The 23,486-nt window shown below is 39.9% G+C and overlaps 1 protein-coding gene across 4 annotated transcripts in view; it reads left to right on the top strand.

Annotated features, from left to right (window-relative positions):
• Nucleotides 1-23,486, top strand: part of DCLK1 (doublecortin like kinase 1) — a 244,283-nt gene that overhangs the window by 15,539 nt on the left and 205,258 nt on the right. The gene's annotated exons all lie outside the window — the stretch shown is intronic.

Here is a 23,486-nt window from a genome sequence, read left to right on the forward strand (position 1 = left end):
CTGAAGAAACGATACAGGTGTAAAATGTGGGCAGACATGAGTGAGTGGTCTCCCTGAGAAGCTGCTAGGGGCTAAGATATTTCTAGTGTATTATAACTGTTTTACAGACTTCTGTGAATCTTTGAGCCCAGCTGTCAGCAGATGGCTGTGAAATATGCGTGGTACAGGTAAATGCTCTGTCAGCCTGATCCAGTGGTGAGCCCAACATGTCTGCAGTTACTGGGGTTACTGCGCGGGCATAGCTCGGAAAACAATTACAGCAATACCCTCTGATCTAAGAGATGGCTGGTTCGTGGACAAGCTGCTTATTCAGAGCACTGGTTCAAATCAGGGCCAAGTCTGGATTGACCAGAAGTCCCTTCCATCTGCCGTTTTATGTTGGTAACCTCTGACACCAGTCACAGACAGTTGTTCAGTTCGGGTTGCTGCATACATGCTTTTAAAGTCCCTATTACTGTGGCTTCGTTGGGAGCTTGGACCTGGGGCAAAAGTATGTACATGGAGTTAATTTTGCTTGCAGCAAAGGTAGCGTGTGTGTCTGGGGAAACTCTCTGTTCCTGTCCTTACCTTGCTTTGTGCTCCAGGAAGCACCAAGGTGAGTAAATTTGAGGAGGGATTGGCATTTTACTGCAGAGATCAAGGGTGGTTTCTGCTATGACCTTGGCAGGAGATTTTGAGTGAATATTCCAGTTCTCAGCATCTCTCCTGTAAACTGTCTCAGTAAAAAGGATGCATCAACTGGGTTGTACTGGGGGGTCCTCTGGGCTATGTAAATAAACTTGTGGTTTAGTTATGAAGAAGTGCAGCATGGCAGGATGTTGCTGTGACCTGTTTTCTCCTGGATAATGCGCTCACTTATTTTTTGGTGACGTAGCTGTTATTTATTCCAAAGTCCCCTACATGGTTTTGCTTAAAATGAAATAACACCTTTACACCTGTTTCGGAGCTCTAATTGCTGGAAAAAAAAAATAGTACGGTCCTATTACTGGGCAGGAAGGGAAGATGAGGTTTTCCTGACCCACATGTTGCCAAAGTTGGATTCTTTGTCAAGTCCTGGGATTTGAGATCAGTTGCAATCAGCAGCATGCCAGGGCATTTGTTATCCACCTTGCAGACTGAAACCCAGCCTGAAGCTTGCAGCCTGAAACCTTTTTGTCTAAAGGCTCTCCTGGGAGATGGGTGTCTCGACACTTACTCCCTCCTTCCCTTTCTCTTCATCTGAAATTGCATAGCTGGCTGTCTAGCCCTATATAGGTAAGGGAAGGGTCTGGAGGAAGGTGCGTGTGCCCCACTGGGGTGAGGGAGACTTGTCACTGAGCGTGCAATGCGACTGCTGGCAGAAAGGGAAATCGATGATCCGTGCTCAGGGGAGCCATTGATTTCCTGCACCGCCAGGCGATTGCTGCTCCGTTTTTCTCTGCCAAAAGCCTGATCTCCCAGATGGTGTTGGGGCCACGATGATGGATTTCTTTATTGCTAAACTCAAGCTGTGAATGATTACTGGGAGGAAATCCGTGGTAAATCCAGAATTTTTCCAGTAGCGTTTACAGTCGGGAACTTCTCCTGTGGCTCTTGTTGGAGCCGGGAAGGTTCTGGAAGACCCTGGGTTGAATGCTTAAATCTAACAAATCTGTGATTAAATCTTTCATTGCTAACTTACAAAAGCAATAAAATCTTAAAGCTCTAAGCAAGAAAGTAATTTACTGAAAGGATAAGAGGGTAAAGCCCTCCTAAGATTATTTGCTGAGAATGTAACCTGGAAGACAGGCTATTCTGTATGGTCTTCTCTTGGGAGTTATTTTGGGGCCAACACTGGAATTGCCCATCCATGGCAAAAATTGGCATGAGTTCCATATATTGTCAGTGTAGGTGGGCCCTGCAGTGTGCATACAATTGTTGGGTGCTAGCATAAGGTGCCTCAGACCCTTCAGAAGAAAGTCGTGGGTGTCAGAGTCTTAACTGCTGCCTGAGTCAGGCAGTTGTCCCGTATTGATGCTAATTTGAGTAATTAAATAATTAAGTAAGAAATTTGTTTGTGTACCTCAGTAGGAAGAAAGTTCTGTGCCATCCAGTTGTTTCCCCCATCCCAGAGCCTCCAAACCTTCTTTGTTTTAGAGAATTATTAATTATTAATTTTTGTTACATGCCTTGTTGATGCTCCTGAGAATGGAGGAGTTTGATCAACGAGGTGTGCTGTAGTAACCCTTCCCGTTTTTAATACTGAAGTAGCAGGGGGAGAAAAAAAAAAACAACCTTAACTGATCTTGTCTCACTGGGTCAGTGACAGTTCAGGGTCTGAAACTTGATGTTTTCCAGTATTAGGTAGATGTTTTCTTTGGATTTCATGCATTTAATCTAGTATTGTTTAAAATATATTGCTTTTTTTAAAAAAAAGGTGGTTAATAGTTTATTTGCATTTCCTTATAGCTCAGGTCAGATTCTGTATTTTGACTTCAAGGTTTCTGAGCCTTTTAGAAAGAAATTTAATTTGCACAAAAAGGGGCACGAGATACAACTGTCATCTGATCATGTAGCACGTTGGTGGCCAGCACTTAGCATACCCTCTCAGTTAAATTATTAATGGTTCCTCAGAGAAGGATGGGTTTCACACTGTCTAGAGTAGTGTATGCACATTTTTATGGACATACTTAAACTATCCAGGTGAAAGTCTTGAAGTTTTCTCCTTGCCAGCTTTGCTGTGTAAGGAAAACAAAAATAGAGTAAGTAGGTTCAGTGGCTTCCTGTAGGAATTCAGATCACGAGAATGTGCTCTTACTGTATTGTATTTTAGCTTAAAAGGCAGTTTAAGTGCATTAAGTCAACACTTAAAATGCCTTTTAATATTCTCATGTACCCGTGAAAAGAACGAACACTTTCTTCTAGCTAAAATACGCCTTGCTCTCCTGTGATTGCATTGTGTTGATTTGGTTTTTAACCTTCCCTTAGCAGAAGATACCATTTTTAATCTAATGTGCATTAAAATATAGTTTTGTAAAAGGAAGTGTGTGGGGACAATGCAGATGTCAAGGATACCAGCTGCCCTTGGAGATAGAGCCACGCTGCTGTGTTGCAAGCTCAGTTCTCTGGTGTCTGTATAATGATGCACTTCTAGAACAAAACCAAGGACTAAAATGGGAGAATATTAATGAAGGTCACACATAATTGCCATGTGAAATTGTGCCTTTTTATTTTTTGAGAGTTGTATTTATTTGTATGAGGTATTCACAGTCCGAATGTTTATCGTAAGACTAGTGTTTGGACAAAAGTGCTCTATCACCTTGTGCATCCCCCATTTGCTTTGGGATGAACAAACATCTGCACTGTAATGGGACCCACTTATTTGAACAGGTGGTTAGTGTAGCTTAACTGCATGCAGTTATGCAAATTATTTGTCAGTTTATGTATTATGCAGTGGATTTGACTCCAGACAGACAAGTGGTCAGTGGCAGAAATACCAGAATAAAAATCACTATGTGATTATTATTATTATTTTTTTAAATAAATATGTTCTTTCAAACAACATTAACTTTACAAATATGAAATACGTCTACTGGAACTTGAGGACGTACTTCATAGAAGTGTGTGAGAAGCATAGTGTGAAATGGGAAGCAAGTCCCTTAATAGCCTTGTTACAAGCCATTAACTAGTTTATGTAAAGAATTGTGATTTCAAGCAAAGGGAGAATTACATTGCTGGAATGCTTGAAGCTTCTTCATTCAGTATCATATGTTGGTTTTGTTTTTTATTGGAACCCTGATGTAAGAGTGAGTTGCTAAGTTTGGAAACTATTTCCTTTAGAATTCTGTCTACAAAGGCACCTATATTTTAGTTTTTAATAACGAATTAGTACTGATGCTTTAAGAAAATGAACTCTCAGGAAAAAGAAAACAACCGTTTGCATCTACACCTAAACTAACCATGCCCTTTTTATTGTTTTGTTCTTCATAAGTGGAAAATGTTTGGTAATCATGCCTGTGTTATACAGTAAATTTTTGGCCAAATCGTCCTTGATACGGAAAAGTAAGGTAGGTATCAGGCATGGAAAACTGTTCTCTACTTAATGTTTGGGTACCTTATGTTTCAGAACCATCTAGACAAAACGAGCATTAAAGAAAATAATGTGTAGGTGTAGCTAGTGATTTGCTTTGTGTATGCTCTAATTTTGATTCATATCAGCATTTGTAATCAGTTCCATTCCTGTTAAAGAATAGGCACGTAATTTTAAGGGTGACTGGTTGTGCATATTATTTTTACTTCGGTTGTAGTTAGAATTCGTGCGAGATGCATGCAAGTTGAAATTACTCCTGTGTTGAAAGATGTGGACAACAAGTGCTGTTTTATCTTCTGTATGACCCCTCTTGAGTGCACTAACTGCAACTTGTGGCTTTTACCGGAGGCATCGCAGTTCCCTGCCAGCCGCAGGCACAGGGAGGGTGGTGTTAATTGACTGGAGAACCATGCTGAGTTCTCTGTGAGGTGTAGCTGTGCAGATACTGATTAATTGGAGAAGAATATTAAGAAAGATAGCTTCTGCAGATCGCACAAGCATCTTATCAGGGAAGCAACAGCTAGGGAAACTTGTCCACATGTTTTTGAAGTGGTACTTCGGTATTGTACTGCCACCTGGAATGTTCCAGGTGGGGAGCTGAAACCCATTGTGCTTACACTGTACAAGCTGCTCCTTCATATGATCCTCTAGTGTTCATACAAGAATCCCTCTATACCTTGGAAAATATCTAAGCTGCCTAATTCTAGATGTGACATTTAGGGCACTGTCAGGGAGAAGCTGGTGGTCTACCGTGAGATATGCTTTCCAAGAGCAAAGAGTGTCTCTCAAGCTTTTAATGCAACTCACTTTCCCTCCTTCCTGCCTGCAGTGTATTTAATCAACAACTTTTTCTTTCTCTGGAAGATGAGTCATTCCTGGCTTTGGCCGTTTGAAACAGATTTTGGGGGAAGGACAAGAATGATGGCTATTTTTTTCCTCAGTTGTAGGGAAAGAGGCTCACAGATGCTTCCTGCAGATTTGATAGACTGAAAAATGAAAGCAAAAACTAGTGATGAAAATCACCCATCTCAGCAGGTGGTGGTAAGCTCAAGGAGTCTTGAAACACTACCATGATACCTGGTGAGAAAGGTAGAGTTGCTTTGTAAAATGGACTTTAATAAGAAAGAATCAAGATCTGATTAAAATATGCCAAAGGCATGCTAGGATAAACAGTTTGCTGGCAACTGAAGTTGTCCTGGTGTTAAAGGAGAGCTGTTACAGGTCCTTGAGCCCTCGTGACTCTGAGTGGGCTGTTTTGATGTCCCATTACGACATTGGCTAACAGTTTTAATTGTTATCCAGATAAAGCCTTCTGTAAGGGAGTGAACAGAAGCACATTCCTAACTGAAAACAGTGCGTGCGTTCATTTGTCTAGTTTTGGTTCCTATTAAACTGAGACTAACAACTATGTTGGCCACTCTCTAAAAGCCCTCTCACAATGGAAGTTTCCAGGGTTGCTGACTGGCATCCCGTATGAATTATAGGCTTACTCTGAAAATTAAGAGGAGAAAATTCCATCTTCTGCAATTGGCTTTCATGCCATGCAGAAGAGAAACCATGAAATGGTGATGACTGACAGCTTGCATCTCTGCTTCAGTATGCTTTAAACATCACAGAAGTTGACCTTACTGCCCTATAAAGGCATCCAACTATTAGAGAGTTTGTATAGGAGTCATCTGGAAGAGTTGTTTTTGGTTCTTCAGAAGTGGCAGATCGTGTTGCACGTGTGTGAGGAAGGGTGCCTCAGTGTGAAGGAGATGCTCTGATAACCCAAAGTTCTGAATGACTAGACAAAGAAGCAAAGTCCAGATGTGTAGAAAAAGGACGCTTTAAGTGTGCAAAACAACTGAGAAGAGCTTCTTGTCAAGTTAAATTCAGAATTGTGTATTGCAGACTAGTGAGGGGTAGGGGAAAAGCAAATGGAAACTATCTCAAACTGTACAATTTTGATGGTGGTTGTTTTGTGTGTATGTGTGTTTGTTGTTGTTGTTTTTTTTTTTTTTTTTTTTTTTTTTAATCTCATTTATTTGTTTTAGTGAATGAGGACTTCGAAAAGCACTTACAAATTTCTCTGATGAATATGGTGACAGGAGTTTACTGGTGGTGACCAAAAAGTTTCTACTGCTCAGTAACACTCAGTCCTCAGGAATGGTTTTGTGTTCTGTCAGCAGCTGAGATCTTTCTGGTAATGCTTTGAAATAGTGGTCTTCCTAAATTTTGTTCTGCTCTCTAGTCCCATTGGGATGCTGTATTTCATGACATTCACTGAACGAGCTGAACTCAGTGGTTTGAAGACTTCAGAGTGTTTATTTTCAAACTGCCGTATTCACTGGAATGATTTTATTTTTGCTCCCTGGAGCTGCCATTGTTAGCAGTATTTTTTCCTTGGCGTAGATAAGTGTTTTTTTTTTTTTTTTTTTTTTTTTTCTTTCTCTGAAGTGGTAGGATGCACTACGACTGTAAAAAGGGGTAAAGTATCTTGGATTTACTGGGTTCTTTCTGTTCCTTCTAAAACTAGTTGTTACAAGAGGATCAAGAAATTTCGGTCACTTAACAGCATTCTAAGAAGCATCAAAAGAAAGTTTTATTTTTTTTGTAGCACCTGTTTCTTTCCTCAGAAATTGAATTGGCCTATAGGAGAAATTTTAATATTCTGTGCAGCTAATTAGAATTTAAGTATTTGCCTGTTAGTCTAGGCATTTTAGAGTAATTCTGATTGTTGGGTCTTTTCTTTTTGCACCAATACTTGGAAAATCTTGGCAGTCCGTCTTTTGACAAAGTTGAGTTACTAAAACTTAAAGCTGATAACTCTTTGCAGTCATACTCAAGTTTGAACAGCTACTTAAGACTTTGTACAAATGCATCTTTGTTTACTTATTTCCATTTCCATTTCTCTTCGCCGTTTCACCAAGCTGTTGTGTAAAAGGAAATTCTGCGGATGATCACTTAGTAAATGGCGTAATTGATACTGGCAAAATGATCTTAAAATTATGGATGGTGAAAGGAATGGCAGTGACAGATGGCCCAACTTCGTGCCTTGTTTTTCTAGTGAAGCTTTTCACTTTAGAAACTGCCTTCATAAACTCGTCAGCTGTGAAGCATCTTATTTTAAATATTTTCCAGCTTCTTAAGCCATGCACTTTGCTGTCTCCTATAGCAAGTGGGAAGAGGCGCGGATCTCTTCAGATAACTCCGTCTGTTTATCTGGAATTGCCTCTTACAGTTCTTTTTGTGTAGAGAGGGAGTCCAGGGCACTGACTGACCTCTCAGGTGCTCATCAAATTAAAGAAGATGAATCCAGACATCTCTTACACAAACCTGCTGTGTATAGAAGTTTGAGATACTGTTCTGTTTTGTTCTTTTATTTGTGTCTGAGCATTCTGGGGTGAATTTTAGTAAAAGTGGGACTGAGAGTTAATATTCTTGTCCCTGAACGTCCTTCAAGTATTGTAAAATCAGTGAAGGACAATGTATTCTGCCTTTTTCTTCTTCTAGTCCCCTTTAAGCTTGAAACCAATTTGTTCAATCTTGTAGGAAGTATTGCAGTAATCTCTTCTGAATCTACGTCCCTGCTACTGTGTGCCAGTTCATGGGGGCAGAATGTCCAGACTCAATCAGATTTAGGAACTAATACAATTACCAGTAGGTTAAAATATTTCCATTGTACTGAACGAAGACAGTAGCTCTCTGAAGAGGGTTTAAGCTCCTATAAATAAGTCAGTCAGCCTCCTATGAGGCTGTTTTCCTGTTGCCGTTGGTTAATGGTATGTAACAGGAATTGAAAGGTGTGTACCACATACAGTTTGTTCTCAACTTTTAGTCAAAAACTTTCCGTTGCCTTTCTCCCCTAATAAACTTTTGAAGTAGGTCCAACACCTGCTTCAAGGAGGTGTTTGGCTTGAATGCTGCTGAGGAGGGAATCAAGATTCTTCAGTAGGATTGAAGATTGAACTCTTAAGTCACAGATAGAAGAGCAAGAAGTCTTTGGGGACTTGAGGCATGCAGTGCAGAGTTGTGGTACTTCACACATCGATAAAAATGAGAACAGATGGGTTTGGAGTTATCAGAGATAAGGAAGCTTAACTTTAGAAAGCAAGACAGAACATCGTAGTATGCTCCTCGTGGAACCAGCAAAGCATTATAGGGCTTTGAAGTCAGGGTTGCAGGTTACTGAAAATAAAACTCACGTAGTTGGGGCTCATTGTCTCTCCTGCATCAGTTGTTCTGGTCTGGTGGATTTGGTTTTCCATTAGGTGCTGGATCTCAGAAACTTCTTTTATGTAAATCTCTGAGCTTTAATGGCTTAAAATTGTAAGAGACATTTGCTCACTGAATGAATGGAGAGTGAAATCTTTAAACAGAAGAACGTTTGCTGTTTAAAATACTTCACCTGCCTTCCCTTGCAGCCAGGTTATGTTTCTGTTTTGCATTAATTTGAGTGGCGGACTGCAGCTGCTGCTATATAGTATGCGTCCAAAAGCTAAACCTTTTGACACTTTCTTTATTCTAGTTGTCCTTGAATTATCCTCCTGGATCATGTTGCATGTCTCGATTTCTTATCTGCCTCTGAATCACTTGTTTCTGAGGGTTTTCTCCTTCATTTTCTTTGAGGTTTTAAGCTGCTCATTTCTATACTTCTTGTGTATTTCAGTATTATCTCCTTATTTATCCCTATTTAGAACTCCTCTTTATGTGAAATCTAGTAAATTCTGTCAAATAGCAGTTTCTATGTAGCTTTTTTTTGTGTGTGATAAATGGTCTCCTGAACACAACACTTAGATGCTGTAATCCATCTCTTTGGTTCTCTTTGTGTATCTTATGTTCTTAAAATCTGCTGTTTCTACCTGTATGAGATCATTGCTTTTGTCTTACACTCTTATCTTATTAAAAACCTGAGTTATAGCTAATGCAATATATAGTGTTTAAGTGGCACACATGCTCTTTGGAGAGGAAATAACTGAGAAGGAGGTGAGTACAACATGCATGTGTTGTGGGACATGATCCAGCCACACTGGATGCTGATAATGTGAAACCTTGTGTTCATGAGAATGAACTCATGCATGCAGCAATTCTGTCTTGGTGCTTAAGAATGAAAAGGTTAAAAATACAGAAGCTCACGATCATGAAAAAGTCCATATATGCCATTATTGATTTTGATGTAATCTATTTTTTGTGCACTTCTTGCTGTAGCAACATGAACAGGGTCAGTGCACGAGTGGGGTATAATCGTGCTAGTAAAGTTTACAGTCAAGAAGTTGGGTTTGGGGTAAGTGCACCTGGAGTACAAAAAGGCACTCTATTCCCTGTTGTTCTACTGTTGTTCTATTCAGGTAGTAAATGTTGCCATCTGAAATGCTATTACGCTTCCATTAAAAATACCTCCTCTGCTCCAGTGCATTCAGTTTCCTAAATATTCCTGAAAAAGGAGAAAGCTTATAACCTTTTAGGAAAAAAAAAAAATGTTTAGACATTTCAGTTCCTAAACCAGAACATATCTGTTCTGGGGCAGGTTGAGGAGCATTTCAAATACTCTGGAGGAATCTGTTTTAAATAGAGTGTGATCTTGGTGAATTTGGAACAAGGAGTGCAATCAGTGTAAAATTTAATAAGGCAAAAATCAAGTAGTTAACATAGGAAAGAATAATCAAATGGCCTATCAGAAATGGAAGAACAGAAACCTAATGAGAGTGCAGTAAGCATGGTATGTGGAGGTTTTTAACAAAAGAAATGCTGAACATTTCATTGCTCTGACATGGTGCAAAAATGTTTGTATGTCGGAGAATGGGACCTTAAAATTAAGGAGTGTTTAGGGTTGTACTGTTGATAAGGATTTTTGTGAAACTACTTGCTGAGATCTGCTTTATACATCAGACGTTGGAAAGCTAAAATCTGTGTACCTTAGTTATGTGAACACAATTTGACTACTATTAGCGTTGATTGTTCTCAGCATGGTGAGCAAAGATTGAGGGGCACAGAGTATCTAACTGGGTGAAACAGTCTGGGAACCAGGGAAATTGGCACTTAGACTTTCTGGCTTAAATGTAGAAATGAAACCTTAAGACGAACATTTGGTATCTGTAGCATGGACATGCCAGCCACCTTGGTAAACTCCCTGTGGGGCTCTGTTAACACAGGACCGAAAAGAAAGAAAACCTTTTACAGTTGTACATATGTGTTCCAGTAATTAATGAAATGGCTGATATTTTCAGTTGAAATATTTGTCAAAATGGAATGCATTTGCCAAATAACTTTTGGCTTTTGATAAAAAGCTATTCACTTGAATGTGTGTTTTCTTTTTCTTTTTTTCTTTTCATTTTTTTTTTTTAATTCAGACAGTTTTATTAAGACATGAGCAAGAAGTAATGCCATGAAGCTGAACATCAATTTTAAAACAATTACTAGGTTTTGAAACTGGGACCAAGGGAGCAAGTAGATAAAGATGTATTGGAGCCATTATAGATTAACGGTATCTGTAGGAATAACACCTTCCTGAAAAATGTTTTCAGCCCAAATTATATTGCTGCTTTAATTAAACCTATTTTAGCAGCATGTAAATGTGGAGTCCTAGCATCTAGCTGACAATTTTTTACTCTTTGGTCGTTTGAGGGATGAGGGATGTAAGGACAACAAAAGGAGGAAACTTGCTCCGTCACAGTGGCACTTCAGGGGAGTAACTTTTAAATGTGGCATCTCTTTAAAAATGAACCCTTCTATCTGCAGGTGGAGGAGGGCTGTCCTAGAAAGAAGATGAAGCTCTGTTTTCTCTTGCGCTGAGTCCAAGTGAATGCCAGACATCTCTCACAGCGTACGCTAGGAACTGCTCTCCTAAATGTTACAGAAGGAGGGGGAGAGGAATAATTGAATGTCATATGGTTCCTCTGCAGGAAGAGGAAAGCTCTAATAGCACTTCTTCTCTTACAGGCAAATAGTCAGGAGGGTTACTGAAATAAGAAGCTCATGATCTGCAAAATGAATTGTATGGTGTCTGTACTGATTGAAGCTCTTCACCAGTGCCTCCAGTGGCTCTTCCAACCAGTTCCTGCCCTGGGTAGGGGAAGCTGTCCCTTGCCCTTTAGTGTCAAACTGAGTCATTCCATCCTGCTGCTGCACTGAAACAGGAATATTATGAAGTTATGCAGTCATCAGATTTAATGTGCATGGATGTATATGCATATATATAATATACACACATGCATGTATGTGTGTATATATATAAAGTTTTCAAGCGGCATGTCATGCCTAAACATGATCCTGCAGTTCTGATGTGACAGGCAGTCTTCCAGCTCCAGAGTTTCTCCCCAGAAAGAACTTAGGTAAAGTGTGGTTTTAGTTTTCTGTATCCCAAATCAGTGGTAGTGTGTTTGTATTTCTGTTCTGGTGGAACAAAGGCTCACTGAAAATGTGTGACCAGCTTTTCTTAGCTTGTATTCTGTATTGCTTCTGATTATTCCCTGGAAATAATACTTCAAACTTAGTATAAAAAAAACCCTCCTTCAAACAGATTAGAAGGGGTGGCAAGTGATTTTCAGCTTTTCAAATATAGCTGAAACAGTTTTTTGAGGTGCAGTGGGCGTGTGCTGCATTAGGAAGAAAAAAGACTGCTTATTGCCTTCAATCTTAATCCAGGTTAGATGGAAAGTGATGAGTTACAGCTGAATGGGAGATTTATGCAAGGTAAGACCAAGGCACTCTGTCTTTAGTAAGAGGTACATATTTCTTTTTTATATTAGTACTTAACTAGGCTGACCTCAGTCACTTTGAAATCAGAGAAGGAACAGCTGATTATTGAACAGTGAACATGGAGATGAGTCTGAGGGTGGATAATACAACCTCTGCAAGGGGAGATACACAAGTTGAGGGGACGATATAAAGTTGTCATGGATGATGCGAATAGACTGGAGTGGTGGCACTAGAGACAGAGCATATGGAACAGCAGGGAAAGAGGAGTTTGTAGAAAGCAGCACAGAGCTGCTGAAGAGGCATGAAAAGATGACTCGCTCCCTTTACATAGGAGCCTGTGTTACATGTGGGTCAGGAAAAGGAACTGATTTACAACCCCATGAAACTCTTAACAGAGCTGTGGGAGTGGAACACATCGGTAGGCACTGCAGAGGGAAAGGCAGCTGTCCTGTGGCAAAGTCCAAATAATGCACCCCAAAGATGGAAGAGAGAACTCTAAATCTTGGGAAGGTAAATGCTCCTCCGCTTCCAAGATGTAATGAGTAATTTACAATCTTCCACCATCTACACAAGTTATGATATATCCAAGTATTTATGCTAGATTTATGAGAAAATGTCAATTGTAGACTTTTCTCAAGAGCTAATTTTGCAAAGCCTTTGCTGAAGCTAAGTGAAGGGTTTTCTAACAACAACAAAATTACCAGACAAAGTGCTTAGTAGCCTGACTTTGATTTGTTTAGTGACTGAACCATGATATGGATTTTTCTTCCTTTCATTTAGCTCTTTACTGTATGACTTTTGAAATACTTTTCTGTAGGCTTCATATCCTCAATCTTCCGTTTTCAGAATAGATGTAAGTGCCATGAATAATAGCATTCTGAGTCAACTAGCTAATGCTAATAGGTTTGTAGTATTATGACACAGCCGGGAATGAACTAAATTAACCAAGGTTGTGGGGGTTTTTGTATTTTTTTTTTCCTTCCTCTCTCTTGTAGTGCTCTCATTCATAAGACTTCAAACTCTCTGAAAACTCTCTTCTTTTGTCAAGGCCAAAGCTATTTACCAAGCTGGCAAAACAGCTGGGCAAACTGTACTTGTAGTTTCTTTCCTTCTTATGTGTAGTAAAGGAAACTGTGTAGTAAAGGCTGGGGAGGAGGCAAATCAGTGTGTGATTATTTTTAAATAGATATTTTCCTCCCCCCAAAAAATGCAGAATGATTTCCTGAACCAGATTATGATAAATCTAATGAATCCATTTACAAAGGAAATATATATATATATTTTCTAATGACCCTAAATCATTCAGGTTTCATTCCTTCAAGTATGCCTGCATAGATTTCCACTATTCAGTAATTTGCCTATCTGGGAATGACAGGTTGGAGACATTTTGTGTGCACGTGCATGCATATGCACAGTAGCCCTTACATCGCTACTTCCCTCAAGGACAAATAAGGAGTTAGAGTTGTTCTGCTGTTTTTTAAATTTTGCTTGTTTCTTCCAGTCTCTGTTGTCTGTGAGCCAGAACGTGGCATTCTGCTGCCCTGTTACTTTTCCAGGTGGATTTACCACCACCCCGCTCCATTAGTAGGGCTCAGATTTTCCTTAGCTTTGGGAAATTTGGTTCTGCTGGGAGCTAGTACTGAGCCAAGCCCATCTGGACTGGTTCTTAACGATTTCCTTATAAAACCAGCTGTCATAGTTCTCCTATATGGGATAGCTTCTACAGTCCTCTCTGGAGAGGAAAATGTTATTAGGAAGTTAGGGGGATTGTTCTGTTACTACTCTATCATGTTTATATGCAAACGGCCTGCCTCTTGCTTCAAAATATTTGTAAAAATCTTTTCAGGCTGTGGAAAAACTTATCATTAATAGAGTAATTTTAAAGGTGTTGCTTTTGATCTAATGAAGTTTGTTGCTTTTATATTAAAAAAAAATAAAAAATGTAGAAGTCACTTTCAGAGGTGCTGGGGAAGTGTTTGTTGCTTGCGTGTCAGAATGCCCAAGGATCCTTCATCCAATGAATGTTTTAGGATTAGGAATGAAGGAACTGTTAAAAATAAGCACTGAAGTGCATAATCCAATTTTAATGTGTATCTCTTTAGCTTCCTTGTTCTAATGAGTGACAAATTGGAGTTATTTTTCCTCTTGAGGCTGAATACCTATGGGTAAACTGAATTCTTGCAAACAGTAAAGAATGAATTCGTTGCTCGATGTTTTGAAAACATCTTTAAGGTATAATGCTGTCAGAGATAGCCAGATGGAGTTTTCTTGTCTGACTTCCTGAGATCATGGGAAATTGAACAAGTCTGTGAATAAACCAGGTTTTCAGCAGAGGAGAATTGTGACTGCCTGGTGCAGAGCGTATCTTCACCTGTTTCTGAAAATGGGAGAATGTGCAATGATGCACTCCAGTGAAGTGACAGAACAGCTCACATGCTAATAAAAACTACTTACACTTTGGCATACAGTCTGTAAAGAATGTGTGCCACCCACTTTTTTTGGCTAAGGTGACGACGGCTCTAATTCTTCTAAGGCATTTGAATAGGTGAAGTATATAAAGAATTCCGAGGTAGAAATACGAGAAAATACCCAGCTATCAAGCTTATCAGGTCTGCATTCACAGATTTTCTGTTGTTTGGTGTCCAGTTTATAGGATCCAAATTCTTCATGTCTTGTCTTATATCCCTAGGTACATTCTGTACTATATCCCTCTATTCCTAAGCATATCTCAAGGTTTTATATCCCTAAAGCTAACTCAAAAGTTATTTATTGTAGTTTTGCTGGATGTCTGCAGTAGAGAGAACTTAGCAGACAGTATTTGGTATGCCAGCTCTTGAAGCTGTAGAGGATAAATCTTAAGCACTGCATATGTTTTAAACTCTCTGGAGAAGCTGTATGGCGTAGCATTTCTCAGGAGGGTAGGGTGAGAGTGTGGCAGGAAATAAGCCGTTGGTATGTAACGTAGAGCACTGGAGAAATTTCTCACAAGCACCCTATGGTTCAGAAATTATTTCACTAGTAATGGAATTTGCACAGATTTTTTTTTTTTGTTGTTGTTGTTGAAGTAGTTATAGATAAGGTGTTAAACTAAGAGAACTTGGAAAATGGAAGTGAGACAACAACCTTGAGTTGTGCTAGAGGAGGTTTAGATTGGATACCAGGAAGAATTTCTTCATGGAAAGGGCATTTGGGCATTGGAACAGGCTGCCCAAAGAGGAGGGGGAATCCCCATCCCTGGGGGCATTTCAGAGACGTGTGGATGTGGTGCTTAGGGACAGGGCTTAGCAGCAGACTTAGTGTTAGGTGAGTGATTGGGCTTGGTGAGCTTGAAGGTCTTTTCATGATTCTATGAAATTGTTCAACTGGTGTGTGTGTGTATTTATATATACTTTTCATTTTCTCAGTAACTCTTTGATCTGTAGCTTATCTGGAGCAGCTGCTTTCCTTCAGCTTCATTGAGTTTTACACACCTGACAATCTTGGTGATGATCATCAAATTTCAGTGAGAATACCAGTTTTCACAGCTCATTGAGTAGCTGTGGATGAACACATTTGTAGGGCTAATTTTGCTGATTTGTAGAAAGCCTCAAGAGGAGACCAGAAATATTACCCTTGCATATTCTTTTAAACTTACTGATGTGTTCGGTTTCAGTTTGGTTTCCCAAGGAAATAAAGCCAGAAACAATTTATTTCAGTCCTTGTCCAACACATTTGGAACCTATTGGTCTACTAAAGTCCAACGTGAAAGAGCAGCTGCAATTTAGGAGTGGTTTCGGTGACTCCATGGGATTTTATGGCTGAGTCAGCCTCAGGTTGACATCCTCAGTGCTGTGAGCTCCCTGTTCCTCCTGCAGAGGTAAGGCAGGCAGAAATCCTGTCCCTGATATACTATTCGGCAGTAGCCAGCTGCTGATACAGCACAGAAGGTACCAACCGGCCAGTCAGTACCCAAATATTTACCAGCTAACCATAACCCGTGAAAGTGTCGAGGAGGATTGGAAGGGAGCTGGGGCTGATGTGGCGTGAGGAGAACACATGCTGTGGGGTCGGCAGGGCACCTGCGTTTGCCCTTCTGCTGCTGCGCACAGGTGCACCCAGGCACTCTCCTTTTTCTCCCTTGAGTATGTTACACTGAGTAGTTATGTGGCCTGGCTGGGCAGTTGAATGTGTTAGTTTTCCTTTGAAGACCAAGTGTTTTTTTTCAATTTGGCTTCATTTCTTGGAAAATGCAGCATGTTCTTTCTCCCCTCATTCATTGGTTAAAAAAAAATAATAATAAAAAAATCCTTGCACATACTCTCTCCACATGGACATACACAAAATGTAAATGTAGCTAAAATGCACTCACAAGACTATTGTCCCAGGCATCTCTATTTACTAAAGAAGGTAAAACACTTTCCGCTAATACTAAAGAGTAAGAAATGTGAATGAACCTCCTTCCCTCAGGTGGGCTCTGGTGCTCACCTTATGGGTACTTGTTTTACCCAGCCAGCACATGTCCTGGGCACAGCCCCATCCAGTTGTGCCCTTTTCCCCCCAGTCTTCCTCTTCCATAAAGGAGAAACCTCTGGCTGAAATGGGAAGAGGTCATTTTCAAATGTGCTGTAAATCTTCAGGTGTATTTGCCAACGGGAACTACAAGGAGTAAGGGGTTTCTTGCTTATTAACAAGAGCTGTCAGTGAATCCAATTTTATTACAGTTCAGTGCTTCCCATGATTTTTTTTTTAACAACAGGAGTTCTGTAGGGAGTGACGCAGGGTATACCCACCCTATTTCGGTTTGCCTTCGCAGTTGCTTTGTTTCAGAGTTTTTATAAATTAGTCTTTGCCGTTTCCATGGCAGCTCGATTGTCTGCAGCAGTTGCCAAGGAGCCGCTCCTGCCTCACAAAGGACAGGGACACGGCTACCCGGTGGTGACTTCATTCCTGGCGCTACGAGGGGAAGGCGTAAGCGTGGTGTGCTTTCCAGTATGGTCTCCATATTGAATGCTAGTAAGAATTTTTTCTTCCTATTATTAAGTGTAATTAAGGTGTTGCCTTCCCTTTTTAATTCAGTCATCACAAAGGTCCTGTCATGTGCAGCCACAGGACTTCTGTGGTCCTGCAATAGATGCACGAGGTGTAATAGTTACATACACAATGCAGTGGAAAACACGTCTTTTGGGAACAGTTTAACCCACTGTACAATAAATTGTATGATTCCCTGGCTTAAAAAAAAAAATAATTACAATTTAAGATAAGAGACTCCAAATCAGTGATTTGCAGAGAGCAATTAATGTTAAAGAATCACAGAACTGTAGGGGTTGGAAGGGACCTCCAGAGATGGGGTCCAACCCCCCTGCCAAAGCAGGTTCCCTAGAGCAGGTTGCCCAGGTAGGCGTCCAGATGGGCCTTGAATATCTCCAGAGAAGGAGACTCCACAGTCTCCTTGGGAAGCCTGTTCCAGTGCTCTGTCACCCTCACTGTGAAGTTCTTTTGCTTGTTGGTGCGGAACTTCTGTGATCCATTTTTGACAATAATGTTGTCATGCTCCATATCCTGGCAAAGGTAGAATTAGAAGTTAGCACTAAAAACGCTCCTGGACACGTGGTTCCCTGGGCTCTCTGCAACTCTGAGAAGTATTTTCTTATTTGACCTCTGGTATAGCTGCAATCTGGTTTCCCATCTGATCTTTCTTTTACGAAGCACAAACTGACACCTGTCATCAATTCATCAGTTTTCTAAAATGCATGCAGATAGAGGAAGCATCTTGTGAGTCGTACTTGTGCGTTAGTGTAAAGTTTGATTTTGGAGGCTGTCTTGCAGCTGTCAATTGTATGGCTATGAATTGGAGTGCATGGTCTCAAAGGAGTTCAGCAACTTGTTTGGAATTATACAAAACAATATATTTTCAATGGAAAATATTCATTTGACTTTTAATTGTGTAAGTGTAAGTCTGAAGTCTTTAAATGGTCCAAGGATTCAAGGATTTCTTTTATTAATACTTAAAGTGTTGTGCATGGCACATAGCCATAAAAATAATAAATTAAATCCCTTGAGAATGAAAGGATGAGACACTTTGGCTCTTCCGTACAGGCTAATGTAGACACAGAAGTAGGATCTTTTGATTTTAGTACAGAATAAATAGCTTAGATTTAGTCTACCTCTTCTCACTGATTCTCTGATGAAGTGCCCTTACAATACAGTGTCATGTGAGCACTGTTCACCAGTGGTTTTGAGTCAAATAGTATTTGGAATATCCACAGGGTGGGTGAAGTGAGTATTGTGTAAGACAGCAGTTTGTTACACGCAGAAATGCAGATACTCCTTTGCAGTAGAATAGCTATTGCATGGAGCTGTCTGCCCACAGGTGTGTAAGACAAGGCCAAGTGTAGCTCTTTTCTCCTGTAGCTAAAATGCCAAGAGGAATTAACCATCATAGTGCGCCTTTCTAATCATTCAACTTCTCCATATACTCTGGTGTTTCTAGTTCTGTCATTTAAGCAAAACGCTAGTTTACCTGCATCTACATTGCTGTTGTAGGCACTGAGCAGAGCCTAGCCTTTGGATAACTGCGGCCAAAAAGCACTTTATAATTTTTCACAGTTTGTTTTAAGCCATTTGTTACCCCATAGTAGTTCTGCTTAAAGGATCTGGTACACTTGCAGGATTTTATTTTTATTTTTTTACTTGGCTTAGATTAGTTTGTGAAATGCTCCAACCTCAGAGATCTGGAGTTTAGTTTCAAGCTCGTCAGTCCCTCTGCTCAGTGTTCCCAGCTTGGTAGTTTACTGAGAAGCACAGTTTTATCTTTGACTGTTAATCATCTTTATTAAAGAATTTATTATTTTTTTCCCCTTAACATAAATGGAGAAGTGCACAAACCTTCCCTATATTACAGTAAAAGTAACCTGTTGTTTGCTAGCGAGCATATTGGTAAGGAAAGCAATACTGTAGTCAGCATGGATAAACCTGTTGCAAATCCCTGAGCCATAACATGACCTGAGATCGCTGTTTGATTAACTAGATAACAGATTGCAGATAATGTATTGCTGGTTAAGCAAACCAACAACATTTTGCAAGCTAGGAATAAAGCAGTGATTATGGGATTGATATTTCACAGTGTGAAAACAGCCTCCAACCCCATTTTGCACCTAGTTAGCTAAAATCTGAAAGTTTTGAACAGGGAAGACAGAATGCACTGGAAAATAAAGGAGAAAGTTACCTATCTTTTAATTAATGCCATAAATAGCAGCCTATCCTTTGTACTTTCTTTCAGATACTGTATTCCATGATACAAGCCCTACAATGTTCTTTAAAAACCATTTGGGGATTATTAAATGGGGAACATTGAATTCTCTTTCTGTATAATGCACTTACAATAATTTGCAGTTGCCCAAATAGCTTTACAAGTCACTCGAGGCATGATTTACTTAAAAAATTATATGAATCAATTAGATACTAAAACATACTTAATGTAAAAGTTATAGCACAGACTGATAAAAGCGAGGTAACTAGATTAAGTATTTGACCTAAACTTGTCCTTCTGAACCAGATGCAGGGCAGTGCAAGGGCTGTAGGCTGAGTGTAGATACTCTGAACTGTACTGAAATTCTCTGAAGAGAGAGGTTGATTTGAGAGCCTATGATCGCTGTATCAATATTTATAAAATAAAAATATTTATTATAAATTACACGGGAGAAAAGGATGCTGAAACATTACTGAGCACTACTTCCTCTGTTACTGTTAGACTTTTATTTAAATGAGATCAGTCATCCAGATGGTATTGAACCTGGCCAAATTGGAGAGATTTTTTTCCCCCCTCCTTTTATATAACAGCCTTTAAAATCCAGATTTGATACTCCAAATCCACAGAAATGTTTTATGTAAAGTGCACGTCCTCTCTTCCATCTCTTTATTGCCTACCCTGCCAAAATCAAATGAACTACTGAATGCTCACATGAATATCATTTCTGAAAACATCCTTAATTTTTGCTATTTTTGTAATGGCCAGAAAGGATGTATTCTGGAATAGGACTTGAATGGGGAAGCTCTTAATTGCCCACTTTGGTACAGCTTTGATGAGATGGAGGGAGTGCATAACTTCCTTGCATTGCCTCTTAAGCTAGCAGTGGCAGGGTTGCTTGCACCTGTGGCTCTGCAGGTGTCAGCCCAAATGCTACGTTAGTTAGCCCTGTAATGAACGTTCTCCCCAGCTTTTGGTGCCTTCGAACTACTGTGCTTGTTTAGTTCTTGGGTGAAGGAACATTTGTGTTAAATAGTACAAGTATCTCAATACAAGTATCTCATAGTTCAGTCTCATACAAGAGGAACTGAATGGTGGTTTTAGCTCATCTGCACTGCCTAATGAATGTAGTTTACTGAAAAACATGTCTTAGTCTGAGCTGAAAAAGACCCTCGTTTTATATGGCCTCCAAAGCATCTGGAAAAGAGGAAGAGACACTAAATATAACTGTGACTACTCTACAGAACATATTAAAATTTTCAAAACTAAAGCTTAGCTACAATCTGTACCATGTGTTGGAGCTGGGCTGTGAGAGAAAATTCTTTAGGCTGCTAATAGATCCTTGCGAAAGGAGTTCAGCTGACCAAGTAAATAGCTTCCTAGAAATCTCTCTGGATAGGTTTCCTTGTAAGAGTAATTTGGATGAATTTTATCACAGAGCTGAGACTTTCTGAAACATCACTAAAAATCATCATGTCACTGGAGTTTTCATTTAGGAAGTTGTTAGTAGTTGCTGTCTAAATAGGAATCACAGAATGGTTTGGGTTGAAAGGGACCTTAAAGACCACCTAGTTCCAGATCTGTGTGCATTACCTTGTTTAATGCTCCACAAAGGTGTGATGAACTTTGGGTACTCTATATAAAAGGACCTTCTATAAGCTATTTTGTGTAGAAGAACCTTCTGTAAGCTCTGTAAACCTGACATGATTAATGACTGCATATAGATAAGTGTTGGCCTTGTTATTTTTGAATGTCAGATAGCAGTGTTGATGTTCCTTTACCCATTACTCATTTTCCTACCGTATTAAACAAGTTCGGTTGTGCTAAGCTAGACCTCTTATTCAAAGTAACAGAGAGAAAGCAGTATGCCCTCTGCAAGGTAAGGAATAGAATGAGGTGAAGTTTTTTTTTGTTATTAAACTTGTGCAAGTTTTGCCTTTCAGATTTTTTTTTTCCCTATTTATGTTATGAGGCCTTAACAGCTTTGGCTCATTAGTCACACAAGCTACATCTAATATGGGTGACATTTCAAATATGCCCACAAGGAAAATACACCAGGATTCAAAGCTGGTTTACAGAGTTTAGGTCTGGTTTAGTTCCTCTTCCTGGGTTTATTAAAGCATATGTATGGGGGAAAAGCTTCCGTTTAGGGTATCGCTGATACTGCTTTGTTTAGTCATCCAAGTTGGAACTTCGAGGGTGTCCACAAACCTGCTGCTTTGGCTGACAGAACAACAAATGATAGTAATGTTGTTATTCTTTGTAAGAGAGAAAAGAGGAGTTGCAGTAACTGTGAGCCTTCAGAAATATGGGCTTTCATTCGAACGTGCACAGGCTTCACAATGTTTGCACTGCAGTGGCAAGAGCCCATCCTGAGATTTGAAAGTGAAATTTTATTTATTGTTTGCTATTCTCAAGGGAAAGCTTGGGAGAAAGTTGTGTTTCAGGCAGAATGCTCTGTTTTCTCATTCACCATTGTTTCTTAAAGTGATGCTTTTTAAATTATGGCTTCAAATCTGGGGAGGAACCTGGCCTGGTACTCTGCAACTCAGTTAGTTGAGGATAGTCCCGGGGCTGTGCTGAGCAGCCTTCCTAGGTGTGGCTGCTTGCTGCATCCTAATAAGGAGAGCTGAGGCCAGCTGTAGGGAGTTCAGGGGATGGATGAATTTCTAATTCTGTTCACTGTCAGGAGATGGCAGCTTGGGACATACTGCATTGGCTCAGGCTATAAAGTCCAATTTTGAAGGGCACTGGCTGGCAGAATGTTTTGAGCAAACTTGTTTTTTGGCTGTGAGCACACCTCTGGGGTGCAGGTTAGTTGTGCTTAGGAGGCTTCTTTGCATAGCTTCAGCTAATTGAAGGACATGGGTTATATATACGTATTTAGTGTATGGTTTGGATTTTAGTTGCTTTTCTTGCAGTTTCTTGGTTGGGAAAGGGGTAGTGTTTTAATCTGGTGCTTTGTGTATTCAACAATACTCATAATTCCTACATTAAATCCATCAGCTATTTTTTTATCTTGAGAAGGTGTCTTTAGAATAATCCAGCTTTGATTTGCCTGCATCTATGCAGTAAACCATAATGCTTCTCTTGATAGCTTTCTCTTGATTGCTCTACGATGTTTTGAGAATTCTTTTCCCGTGAATCATTGTTTGGCAGGTACATGGTGAACTGCAGGATCTAGCTGAAAACTGTCAACTCTACCACATCCTGCTGATCTTGGCCATATTGCAGAACAGTGGTGGTCTCTTGTACTTATGACTTTCCAGTCATTTTGTCATATCTTAGACAAGCTTTTCATCATGGTTTTGGGCTAATGGTCAGAAAAAATATTTGGATTGAATAAAGTGTCCGTGCAATGTACTAACATGTAATGTCTTCTGTTACAGTTCTTGTAAGATTCAACAATTCCGGAATCAGATGCTACTTATATTAGCATGGCTATTTTCTCAGGGTTCATACTAGGAACGATGCCACTCTTTAGTGCAAACACTTGAAAATGGAAGACCAAATAATCACAATCAGTTTATAAATCTGTATGCTTATGCTGAAAGTCCAAAAATGAAACTTCCCCTCAGCAACCCAATATCTTTTTTCCCCACCAGACACTCTTCCAGGCTTTCAGCTGGGCACAGTTAACAGTTCCTTTATACTTCTAAGTTAAGAACTTTAAGTTATACAAGTATTGCATAACTGCCAGAAACCAGAACTGGGCGCTTTAGGGAAATTACAGAATTTTGCGTGATTCTTGATTAATATTGTGTAGTGGCAGTCTTCTAGGGGAAGAAGTTAGGATTCCCAATTTCCGAGCCAGGGTTAGGATACGGAAAACAAAGCATCCTGCATGTGCAGGGGCTGTCTTCTGTTTAACATATTGACCTCAGCAAATTATGTCTAATCTTAGCAGCAACCTCGTATAATAGAAATATGTTCTGCAAAAACAAAACAAAAAAACACATTGGACTGAGCAGCAGAAGCTCCTTAATGTGAAGGTATGTAGGTTAGACACTTGACATCCTGGCTGCTTCCCATTGGTTTCCACCTAGACATTCCCTGAAGAATCCAGAGTCTCTCTTGAAGTTCAGAGTCTCAGCTCTGCTGCTTGCTTTCACAGTCTTCTTCCGCAGTCTCAGCTCCATTGCTCCATGGCCACTGCAGTCTCTTTCTGTTGGATGAGCTGCCTCAGCATTTAGGAGAGGATGTAAGTTTGTATTTTTTTTTTCCCCAGAGTGCTTTAAGATTCACAATCTAGCCTTTTAAGTATGGCCATGTAACGAAACAAGACATAATTTTTGTCATCTGCTGAGAGGCTTGTTGGAGGAACTTTTTTATTGTGGGACATGAAGGGTAACAAGAAGGGTTCCTACAAGTTTGGTAGCTGCAAGAGAAAGTTCAGGGAAAATGTGATGTTGACGGATGGAAGAAGGCAACCCAGGGATGGTAATGCACAAAAGGCTGAAGTGCTCTTCACAACCCCGTTGGTCTTTCAAGACCAAGCTCCCTTCCTAAATTTGTCTGTAGCACCATGGCTTG

The sequence above is a fragment of the Oxyura jamaicensis genome, chromosome 1 (genome assembly GCF_011077185.1).
Source record: "Oxyura jamaicensis isolate SHBP4307 breed ruddy duck chromosome 1, BPBGC_Ojam_1.0, whole genome shotgun sequence".
In the NCBI taxonomy this organism is placed as follows: Eukaryota; Metazoa; Chordata; class Aves; order Anseriformes; family Anatidae; genus Oxyura; species Oxyura jamaicensis.